This window comes from Loxodonta africana, chromosome 9 (assembly GCF_030014295.1).
Source record: "Loxodonta africana isolate mLoxAfr1 chromosome 9, mLoxAfr1.hap2, whole genome shotgun sequence".
Classification (NCBI taxonomy): domain Eukaryota; kingdom Metazoa; phylum Chordata; class Mammalia; order Proboscidea; family Elephantidae; genus Loxodonta; species Loxodonta africana.
Window position 1 is genome coordinate 66,634,322 of NC_087350.1, and position 12,179 is coordinate 66,646,500.

At 39.0% G+C, this 12,179-nt stretch overlaps 1 protein-coding gene across 1 annotated transcript in view; it reads left to right on the forward strand.

Moving 5' to 3' along the window:
• The window catches only part of SVEP1 (sushi, von Willebrand factor type A, EGF and pentraxin domain containing 1), a 193,131-nt gene that overhangs the window by 24,193 nt on the left and 156,759 nt on the right, over window positions 1-12,179 (forward strand). The window lies entirely within an intron of this gene.

A 12,179-nucleotide genomic window follows, 5' to 3' on the forward strand; every position in this document is an offset into this window, starting at 1 on the left:
GTTCCCATTCCAAAGAAAGGTGATCTAACAGGATGTAGAAATTATTGAACAATATCATTAATATCACACACAAGTAAAATTTTGCTAAAGATAGTTCAAAAGTTGTTATAGCGGTATAGTGACAGGGAACTGTGAAAAATTTAAGCTGGATTCAGATGAGGATGTGGAATGAGGGATATCACTGCTGATGTCAGATGGATCTTGACCAAAAGCAGAGAATACCAGAAAGATGTTTACCTGTGTTTTATTGACTATGAAAAGACATTCGACTGTGTGGATCATAATAAATTAAGGATAACATTTCAAAGAATGGATATTCTGAAGCACTTAATTGTGCTCCTGAGGAACGTGTACATAGACCAAGAGGCAGTCATTCAGACTGAACACAGGGACACTTCATGGTTTAAAATAAAAAAGGATGTACGTCAGGGTTGTATCCTTTCACCATACTTATTCAATCATTAGGCTGAGCAAATAATACGAGAAGCTGACCTATATGAGGAAGAACTCGGCATCAGGATTGGAGGAAGACTCATTAACAACCTGCTGTATGCAGATGACTCAACCTTGCTTGCTGAAAGTGAAGAGCACTTGAAGCACTTACCGAGGAAAATCAAAAACTACAGCCTTCAGTATGGATTACGCCTTAACGTAAAACAAAAATCCTTACAGTGGACGAATAAGCAACATCATGATAAGTGAAAAAAAGATCAGAATTGTCAGGGATTTCATTTTACTAGGATCCATAATCAACTCCCATGGAAACAGCAGCCAAGAAGTCAAACAACGTAAAAGAATAAAGCTCAATTAAAAAAAAAGAAATCAAACAACGTATTGCATTGGGCAAATCTGCTGCAAAAGACCTCTTTAAAGTGTTCTAAATCAATTATGTCACTTTGAAGACTAAGGTGTGCCTGACCCAAGCCATGATATTTTCAGTCACGCCATATGCATGCAAAAGCTGGACAATAAATAAGGAAGACCAAAGAAGAATTGACACCTTTGAATTATGGTGTTGGTGAAGGATATTGAATATACTGTGGATTGCCAGAAGAACTGGTGGTATAGTGGTTAAGAGCTCGGCCGCTAACCAAAAGGTCAGCAGTTCGAACCCAGTAACTGCTCCTTGGAAACCCTAAGGGGCAATTCTCCCCTGTCCTGTAGGATCTCTCTGAGCTGGAGTTGACTTGACAGAACAAGCCTGTCTTTGAAGAAGTACAGCCAGAGTGCTCCTTGGCAGCGAAGATGGTGAGACTTCCTCTCAAGTACTTTGGACATGTTAGTTATCAGGAGAGACTACCCCTTGAAGAAGGGCATCATATTTGGTAAGATAGAGGGTCAGCGAAGAAGAGGAAGACCCTTGACCAGATGAATTGACGCAGTGGATGCAACAGTGGGCTCAAACATAGCAACAATTGTGAGGATGGCACAGGACCAGGCAGTGTTTCGTTCTATTGTAGGTAGGGTCACTATGAGACAGAACCAACTCAACGGCACCTAACGATAGCAACATACATGTAGTAAAAGCACACTCTATAATTTTTATTTTAAAGTTTGATAATGAAAATATTCCTATGCACTAAAATTTTCCTAAAATTACCTTTCCCTATATTTTATATCCACAACTGAATTTTTAAGTTTCTTGTTATGGGACATTTGGACAATTGCAAAATTTTGCAGTTAAAGTAGTTAGTCTTGTGCCTAAGTCTTTCTTAACACCTCACAATATTTCCTTTCAATATAATTTTATTTCATCTGAAATAGGAATAGTTTTTGGCTACATTTATTTCTATTTCTTGCCTCATTGCATTGGCTCGTCTTCCTACATGGAAGTGATGAGGCATTCTTGTCTTGTTCCTGGATTTAATGAGAATTTCTAAGTATGATTTTGCTTTCAGTTTATGGTAGCTGTCTTTGTCATATGAAGTAAGACATCTCTATTCTTTGCTTAATCCATTTTTAAAATCATAAACTCATGTTCAAATATCACTTGGAATTATTTAATTTCTCCCTTAACCTCTTGACATAAGGCACATGAATAAATTTCCTAGTATCTTTAATTTCCTGGGCTAAATGCTATTTGCTTTATATAGGCTTTTAATATGTCAAATGAAATCATTTTATAAAGTTAGTCATAACAACATTAACAATAGACGGTGAATTTGAGTTTATTGTCTTGTAAATTAACAGTTTGTTTAAGAGGGATATGTCATTTAGCCCTCTTTCATTTTCATTTGGATTCTGATGACTTTACCCTTGTTAACCAGATTTTCTTTTTTTCTGCTGTGTGTTTATAGACTGGATGGAACTTGGCATTGTTGGAAATTTGTTTGGTCTCTTGTGTGTTTGTTCTGTTGTTTTTACAGTCTGGATTAAGTCTGCTAGTCATCAACTCCTGTGCATGCCATTTCCTATTTCGATGTACTGTCCCTATGGCTTCATTTCAGAATGATTTGAATCCGTGTTTAATAACTAAAGCATGCATGTGGGTGGAACAACTCTGTGACCATAAATTTGAGATTAAGTTTTTCTTTGACCCATTGGTTCTTTTGTGATTTGGCTTGACTAAAGTAAAAAGCCTAAATATTACTCAAGCCAACATATCCTTCTCTCTAGAATTTCAGTCTGTGAAGCCTAAGTAAATACTTAAAATAAATGAGACATGCTAAATATGATTGATTTGGGATTACAATATAAATACAAAAGCTCAGTTATTGCAGAATACTCTTTTCAGTTTTACTTCCGTCATTATTTTAGTGTTTGTTTTTTGGTTGTTTCTGTTGTGTCATTGAATAGTACAATTAGAAATTCCTAGCATACTGTGTGGTACATAGTAGGAGCTCAGTACAAATTTAGTGAAATAAGTTTAAGTAGAATATTTATAAGAGTTTTCATTTCATGTTTGCAAGACAGGATCTACCGTAACAACAATCTTTGACCTAAAATTTAGTAGTTTATTCTACATGTTGGACATGTTGCCAGTGAAAAGTAAGGCATCTGTTTATTTATCCTTTTGTTCACTTAGTTCTTAGTTATTTTTGGTCATCTATAGAGTGAGACTTTAAGACTCACTCCCTGCCATCAAGCATCTTATAGTCTATCTTGGGATATAGCCAGATATAGGCAACTTTATACTTACAACTATATATGCAGTGACTATAATTGTGATTTAAAAAACCCTATAGGACAGAGTAGAACTGCCTCATAGAGTTTCCAAGGAGCACCTGGCAGATTTGAACTAATGACCCTTTGGTTAGCAGCTATAGCACTTAAACCACTGCGCCACCAGGATTTCCATAATTGTGATAGGGTTAGTACAGTGGAGCGTAAGTGGAGGCACTGATATGAATTTGATGTCTTCTTCATGGAAGAGTAACTTGGGAAAGCTTCAAAGAAGAGATGAACTTTGATCTGCATTTTGAAGAACTGGTAAAAGGTGGAGGTGGATGTTTTGGGAGATGAAAAAGAGTTGATAAGAATTGCCAGGCAGAAGAATCATCAAGAAAGCATGGTATATACCAAAACTTCCAATTAGACTGGTGTAGCTAGAATATAGTGTAAGAGGTTGGTTGGGGAAGTAGGCAGGAGACAGAGGTCATGGTAAGGGGCAAGGCTGGAAGTATTATTTAGGACTGGATAGTCAAATAATGTATAAAGAAGTTTACATTTATTTCATAGAGAGGAAAAATACTGGAGGTTTTAAAACGTGATCTGTTCAATATTTCAAATAGATAACCCTGATGGCAGGTCAGAAAGTGGATTTGAAAGAAGAGCAGCTTCAGATAGTGATGTTGAAAACAACGTTTGTGTTTTAATAATCTAGACAGAAGCACCTGAACCAAGTCCAGGGCAATAGAAATTGTGAAGTAGGTAGATGAAGAGGTGAAATGAATAGGTCTGGATGGGTTACTAAATGTGATAGATCAGAAAGAAGGCATCATAGATTACTCTGGACGTGGGACCAGGAAGCGTTTTGTTCCATTGTGCTTGGGGTTGCCATTAGTCAGGAACCAACTCAAGGGCAGCTAACAATAACTACAACCACTACGACTGATGTGAATTTTTATGTCTTTCATTCCGCTTTGGGCTTCCTTGCATTATTTTCTTATCAAGTCCTTCTCCTTGCACATATCACTGCTTTCATTGTAGCCTGTTCTCTTTCTATGGCATTCAGCTCCTATTTTCATAGAGGTTATGACTTCCTAAACCCTTTTGTTGCAAATGCCAATTTATTGTGCTTATTTTCATCTGATATCAGTATTAAATCCTGTAATCTTCTAAATCTTCAAGTGGATTTTTCATTTCTTGGACTGAACGAATATTTTCAAAGTCTTGCTATAGGCATTTTGTGTTTTTTTCTTCCTAGAATGTGAATATACTCATCTGGACCTCCGCTGTTCAGTATTGTAGCCACTAGCCACAGTAGCTATTTAGATTTAAATTAGTTAAAATTAAATAAAAGTACAAATTCAGTTCCTCAGTTGCAAGTGCTCAATAGTTGCGTGTGACTGGTGGCTGTTGTGTTGAACAATGCTGATCTAGGTCCTTTGTTTTCAAACAGGTATGGTGTGTGGCTTTTTTTTTTACTGTGCTTTAAGTGAAAGTTTACAATTCAAGCCTCATACAAAAACTTATACACCTGTTATTATGTGACCCGAGTTGTTCTCTCTACACTCCTCCTCTCCACCTTGTATTTCCCGTGTCCATTCAACCAGCTCCTGTCCTCCTTTGCCTTCTCATTTTGCCTGTGGACAGGAGCTGCCCACATAGTCTCATGTATCTATTTGACCTAAGAAACACAATTGTCACCAGCTAGAAACCCTGATGGCATAGTAGTTAAGAGCTATAGCTGTTAACCAAAAGGTCGGAAGTTCAAATCCACCAGGTGCTCCTTGAAAACCCTATGGGGCAGTTCTACTTGATTCTGTAGGGTTGCTATGAGTCAAAAGTGACTCGATGGCAATGGGTTTGGTCTGGTTATCTTTGTCTGAAGAGGTGGCTTCTGGAATGGCTTTAGTTTTGGGCTAACAGAGAGCCTGGGGCCATGTCTTCAGGGGCCCCTCCAGTCTCAGTCAGACCATTAAGTCTGGTCTTTTTACTAAAATTTGAGTTCTGCACCCCACTTTTCTCCTGCCCCATCAGGGACTCTGTTGTGTTCCCTGTCAGGGCGGTCATTGGTGGTAGCCGGGCACCATCCAGCTCTTCTGGTCTCAGGCTGATGGAATTTATGTGGTCCTTTCTGCTTCTTGGTCTCATATCTTCCTTGTGTCTTTGATGCTCTTCATTCTCATTTGCTCCAGGTGGGTTGGGACCAATTGATGCATCTTATATGGCTGCTTGCTAGTGTTTAAGACCCCAGACGCCACTCACCAAAGTGGGATGCCGAACATTTTCTTAATATACTTTGCTATGCCAGTTGACCTAGGTGTCCCCTGAAACCATGGTCCCCAGACCCCCGCCCCTGCTACTCTGTCCCTCGAAGTGTTTGGTTGTATTCAGGAAACTTCTTAGTTTTTGGTTTAGTCCAGTTGTGCTGACTTTGCTTGTATTGTGTGTTATCCTTCCCTTTTTTTTTTTCACCTAAAATAATTCTTGTCTATGATCCAGTTAGTGAATACCCTTCTCCCTCCCTCCCCACCCTCGTAACCATCAAAGAATGTTTTCTTCTGTGTTTAAACCTTTTCTTGAGTTCTTATAATAGTGGCCTCATACATAGTTGTCCTTTGCAACTGACTAATTTCACTCAGCATAATGCCTTCCAGATTCATCCATGTTATGAGATGTTTCATGGATTCATCATTGTCCTTTATCGTTGCGTAGTATTCCATTGTGTGAATATACCATAATTTGTTTATCCGTTCATCCATTGATGGGCATCTGGGTTGTTTCCATCTTTTTGCTATTGTGTACAGTGCTACAGTGAACGTAGGTGTGCATATATCTATTCGTGTGAGGACTCTTATTTCTCTAGGACATATTCCAAGGAGTGGGATTGATAGATTGTATGGTAGTTCTATTTCTAGCTTTTTAAGGAAACACCAAATCAATTTCTAAAGTGGTTGTACCATTTTACATTCCCACCAGCAGTGTATAATTGTTCCAGTCTCTCCACAACCTCTCCAATATATATTATTTTGTGTTTTTGGATTGATGCTAGCCTTGTTGGAGTGAGATAGAATCTCATTGTAGTTTTGATTTGCATTTCTCTAATGGCTAATGATCGTGAGCATTTCCTCATGTCTTCTTTAGTGAAGTGCCTGTTCATATCCTTTGTCCATTTTTTAATTGGGTTATTTGTCTTTTTGTTGTTCAGCTTTTGCCATATCTTACAGATTTTAGAGATTAGACTCTGATAGGATTTGTCGTAGCTAAAATTTCCCCCCCCCCAATCTGTAGGTAATCTTTCTACTCTTTTGATGAAGTCTTTAGATGAGCATAAGTATTTGATTTTTAGGAGCTTCCAGTTATCTAGTTTCTCTTTCGGTGTTTGTACATTGTTAGTAATGTTTTGTATACCGTTTATGTGTGTGGATTTCTTTACTTATCACTTGGGTAGGTTATCAGTTCATTTTAGTAATAATAACAGGTAGAAAATTTTACAGTCATCTATCCCAACAGTCATTTTACCCAGTTGTGTATTGTTTGTTGCAAACACTAGGACTGAATATGCTTCATTCATGAATGAGGAAAAAGTGGGGGGGGAAGAGAAAACAATTCTACTTGGCTTTTTTGAAAATTTTCTGCTAAATAAAATAGAATGCCAGATACAGATAAGAACAAGAACGCACTAGAAAAAACAGAACTAAATCCTAGAAAACATTCGTTACGTGCACTTAGTATACATAAACAAAAGACTGTAATGGAGCTGAGAAACGAGGGGATAAACAACAGACTTAAAGCTGGCTGAGAAGCTGAAAGGAATAAAGAGAAAGCTGTGTAAGATAAATATCGTTAAGGAAAATAAATGCAGTGCCAGGATTAATTCTTAGTTAGAAGTAGAAGGGAAGAGAAACGACACCGCATGAAACTGAGTCATAAGGAAGAAAAGCTTAAGACGTTCCCGCCAAATTCAGAAGATGTTTGAATGAGATAAAAATGAAGAATAGAAGATACGAATTCCAGAAAATGATAAACCAACAGAATAGCTGCTTTTCCTAAAGAAAACTGCTTAACAAATAAAACAAATAATATTCAAAGCTGTAAAACTTCCTGAGTATTCAAATGAAAAATATTAACTAAATAACAGTTGAAGGTTGGTGAAATTTTGGGATTTGGAAAGTGAGGAAAGTATTCTAAGCAACTTAAGGTGCCTTGTTCGTACTTAATATTTCCTGACAAGGAAGAAATGTATTTGGAAAATAAGTTGAAACACTGACACAGTTCACTGATTTTCTGCCGCTTGGCGGACAGTAGGCCTAATATATATAAACCAAAACCAAACCTGTTGCCCTAGAGTTGATTGCGACTCATAGCAACACCATAGGATAGATAGAGTTTCCAAGGAGTGACTGGTTGATTCGAACTGCCAGCCTTTTGGTTAGCAGCTGAGCTCTTAACCACTGCACCTCCAGGGCACCCTGATATGTATATATATAGTATAGTCTCACTAAATATAATTTCACAGTACGAAATTCTTTAAAATATAACTTGTTAGTGACTATTTCTATTTCTAGGAGCTTTGGTGGCGCATTGGTTGGAGAGCTTAGCTGCTAACTAAAAGGTTGGTGGTTTCAACCACCAGCTGCCCTGCGAGAGAAAGATGTGGCAGTCTGCTTCCGTAGAGATTTAGTCTTAGAAACCCTGTGGGGCCGTTCTCCTACTGCCATTGAGTGGCTTCTGATTCATAGAAACCCTATGTGTGTTAGAGTAGAACTGTGCTCCGTAGGGTTTTCAGTGGCTGATTTTTGGAAGTAGATTTACAGGCCTTTCTTCAGAGGTACCTCTGAGTAGGCTAATAACCTTTTTGGTTATTAGCCGAGCACTTAACCATAGCCACCCAGGAACTTGTTGTTTTGTGCCATTGAGCCAATTCCGACTCATAGTGACTCTATGGGACAGAGTACAACTGCCCCATAGGGTTTTCTAGGCTGTAATCTTTGCGGGAGCAGATCATCGGGTATTTTCTCCCTTGGAGTGGCCAGTGGGTTCAAACTGCCTGCCTTTCAGTTAGTGGCTGAGCACTTAACCATTGTGTCACCTGGAATCATTAGTAGTTCTCAAAGTGTGGTCCCCAAACCAGCAGCATCACTTGGGAACTTGTTAGAAATGCAAATTCTCAGGCCCTGGCTGAACCTCCTGAATCCACCCAGGAACTAGTGACCTGTTAGGACTAATTAGTATCTTCAGTCAAGGCTGAAGATGGGTAATTGCAGCTAAGGTCATGCTGCAGCTGATATTATACCTAAACCAAAAACCTATTGCCATCGAGTTGATTCAGACTCCTAGCAGCACTACAGGACAGACTAGAACTGCCCTGTAGGGTTTCCAAGGCTGTACATCTTTACATAAGCAGACTGCCACATCTTTCTCCGGACGAGTGGCTGGTGATTCATACCTCTGCCCTTTCGTTTACCAGCTGAGTGCTTAACCACTGCACCACCAGGGCTTCTTGGTATTATACCTACACGTGGTTTAAGTAACAAAGCCCAAGGGAAAGTATTGTCCCCGTGCCAGACTTGCTGTGACCTCTCTTTTTCTTTCAAGACCATTTTTCAAAACAGCTCCCTTGTGGCCTGTCTTTGGGGGTTGGGGGTGCAGTCTTGTGTAATGGTGATGGATCTCGGGTGTTAGAACAGTGTTACACAACCCTGCATTTTTATCATTCTACTGACTATTACTGGAGAAGGGGAGCTTACTTCCCTGCCAGATATTTATACAAGCTAATCAGAGGCTTGATGCAATACAGATGGTGATAACCTTTCGCTAGACAAAGTTCATGCTGAATTTTTCTTTGGCAGCAAAGGGTTTACCTCATTGATTATTCTGGACCAAAAGGTTCTGTTTCTTAAATGGCTCACAAAGGGTAGCGGATGGTGTAAACTATTTCAGTAACACCGAAAGGAGAGTCAAGTGCTGTGCCTTTACCACATTCCGTAAGCATTACCACAGATGTGTTTGCTTCTTAAATCTGGGGGGTGAAAAATGTTTTTTATTGAGCCATGTTTTCATTCAAGTATGGTGAAGCCCAGAGATGGGGAGGGGGACAGTAAATTATTTTCAGTAAATCGTCCACCCCCCCCACCTCGTTAAAGTGCATTCCAAATCAGATGTTATGTAACTCTTTGCTTGGACTACTAGTCCTGCTATTCTTCTTGCTATTTTAAGCTTAATATACTGTCATGCCAACAGATACAATGATTCCTGTAAATACTCACCACTTTTCTGCAAGAAGAGAAGGAAAAATAGAATTTGAAGTGTTTTGTATGTAAAGAGTTGTGTGCAAAGTGTTTTGTGTCTAAATCCTAACCTGGATGTTAAGGAAGGTTATTGACATGAGCTAAGACTAATATTACAAAACAGCACTTGTTCGTTTCAGAAGGACAGCAGAGGCACAGAAAGAAAACACTATCTTTTTCGTAAGAAACTACAAAGCACAGGAGTCCTCAGATGGCACAGACGGTTAAGCACTCGTCTACTAGCCCAAAGGTTGGCGTTTCCAAACCACCCAGTGGTGCCTTGCGAGACAAGCCTGACAATCTGCTTCTGAAAGATCACAGCCTTGAAAACCCTATGGAGCATTTCTACTCCGCACACGTGGGGTTGACTCAATGGCAACTAACAATGACATACAAAGCACAGCACACACACAAACACATACAGATATTCTGTACATTCCTACTGTTCACTCAAGACCGACTTATTCAGGTAACTCTCTCCAGAGTATCCTAGACTTTATCCACTAATTCATTTATTGAATAATACTTATGAGCACGTACTCTATGCCTGGCACTGTCAAGAAAACTGTACTGAAAAAAGACAATTTACTCTTTCTCTTTCCTTCCATCAAAATTCTCACTTTTTTAGTGTCTTGATTTCAGCTAACTGCCATGGCCTTGTAGAAGAGAGTTATGAAAATGAGCAGAAGAATAGGGGAGTATCCATGGAGGTTAGATTATGATTTTAGGGAGGAAAGAAACAACTCAGAGAGAAAGAGAGTTTATAACATAGTAAAGAGCAAGGGTGGTGTCAAGACAACTTGCCACATCTTGCAATACTGGAACCAGGATTTACCCTCTGAATGCTGAGAAGTATTTTAAAGACAAATAAAATAATGCCTGACTTCATGCCATTAATGACAGACTGATGGACTATATCCCCAGAGGTGGTATGAACAATAACACACATATACACACACACATATGTCTTTTACCCTGGAGTGTGTGGTGATGTTGTTAGGTGCCTTGAATGGATTTTCGACTCATAGAGACCCCATGTGATGGTGTAGAACTGCCCTGTAGGGTTTTCTAGACTATAATCTTTAAGGAAGCAAATCTCCAGGTCTTTCTCCCACAGGCTGCTGGGTGGGTTTGAACCACCAACCTTTCAGTTAGCAGCCAGGCACTTAGGTACATATATGCGTGTGTGTGTATATATATATATATGTATATATATATATATGTATATATATATATATATGTATGTAGGTATGTATATGCATGTATGTAAGTAATAAATGATACATTTTAATCCATTTCAATTACTATTTTTATTAATACTCAAATTGCCCCTTATTTGGCCAGAAGTAGCCTCTTCAGGCTGGCCTCTGATTCGCTCTTGCGTGCCCTTAATAACGTTTAGCAGCATCTTTACTTTCTCTCATGATAAACTTTGTATGTAAAAGATAAAGTATCTCACTATCAGCCAATAAATACTTGAAAAATAATATTTATTTTCTTTACACTAAATGTAATTTATATTTTGTGGCCCCAACCCACTTGATGATAGATATTTTCAAGCAACCTCAAAATCAGAAATTTTGGAGGCACTTCCCTTTTAAAAACTGAGTCATGCTCAGGAATTTTTCCTCTTCCCCCTGCCTGTAGTTGAGTCTAAGCTCTGTGGCTTATACAAAGATGCCGCAAGGGAGAGAATGGCTGCCTCTGAGCTCTGATATATCCTGCACTATCATCTTCAGGAGGTAGCATATGATCAGGAACCAATGGTGCAGAAGGAAGAAGTCCAAGCAGCACTGGAGGCATTGGAGAAGAACAAGGCCCCAGGAATTGACAGAATATCAACTGAGTTGTTTCAGCAAATCGATGTAGCACTGGAAGTACTCACTCATCTATGCCAAGAAATTTGGAAGACAGCTACCTGGCCAACCGACCGGAAGAGATCCATATATATGCCTATTCCCAAGAAAGGTGATCCAACTGAATGTGAAAATTATAGAACAGTAGCATTAATATCACACTCAAATAAAATTTTGCTGAAGATCATTCAAAAACGGCTGCAGCATTATATCGACAGAGAACTTCCAGAAATTCAAGCTGGATTCAGAAGAGGATATGGAACGAGGGGTAACCTTGTTCATGTCACATGGATCCTGACTGAAAGCAGAGAATACCAGAAAGATGTTTACCTGTGTTTTATTGACTATGCAAAGGCATTCAGCTGTGTGGATCATAACAAATTATGGATAATATTGAGAAGAATGGGAATTGCAGAACAGCACTTAATTGTGCTCACGAGGAACCTGTACACAGGTCAAGAGGCAATCGTTCAAACAAAACAAGGGGATACCGTGTGATTTAAAGTCAGGAAAGGTGTGCATCAGGGTTGTATCCTTTCACCATACCTATTCAGTCTGTATCTTGAGCAAATAATCCAAGAACCTGGACTCTATGGAGAAAAACGGGGCATCAAGATTGGAGGAAAATGCGTTAACAACCTGCGTTATGCAGATGACACGACCTTGCTTGCTGAAAGTGAAAAGCACTTGAAGCGCTTGCTGCTGAAGATCAAGGACTACAGCCTTCAGTATGGATTATACCTCAAGATAAAGAAAGCAAAAATCCTCACAACTGGACCAGTAAGCCACATATGATAAACAGAGAAACGAAGTTGTCAAAGATTTCTTTTTACTTGGATCCACAATCAGCACCCATGAAAGCAGCAGACAAGAAATCAAAAGACACATTGCATTGGGCAAATCTGCTGCAAAAGACCTCTTTAAATTG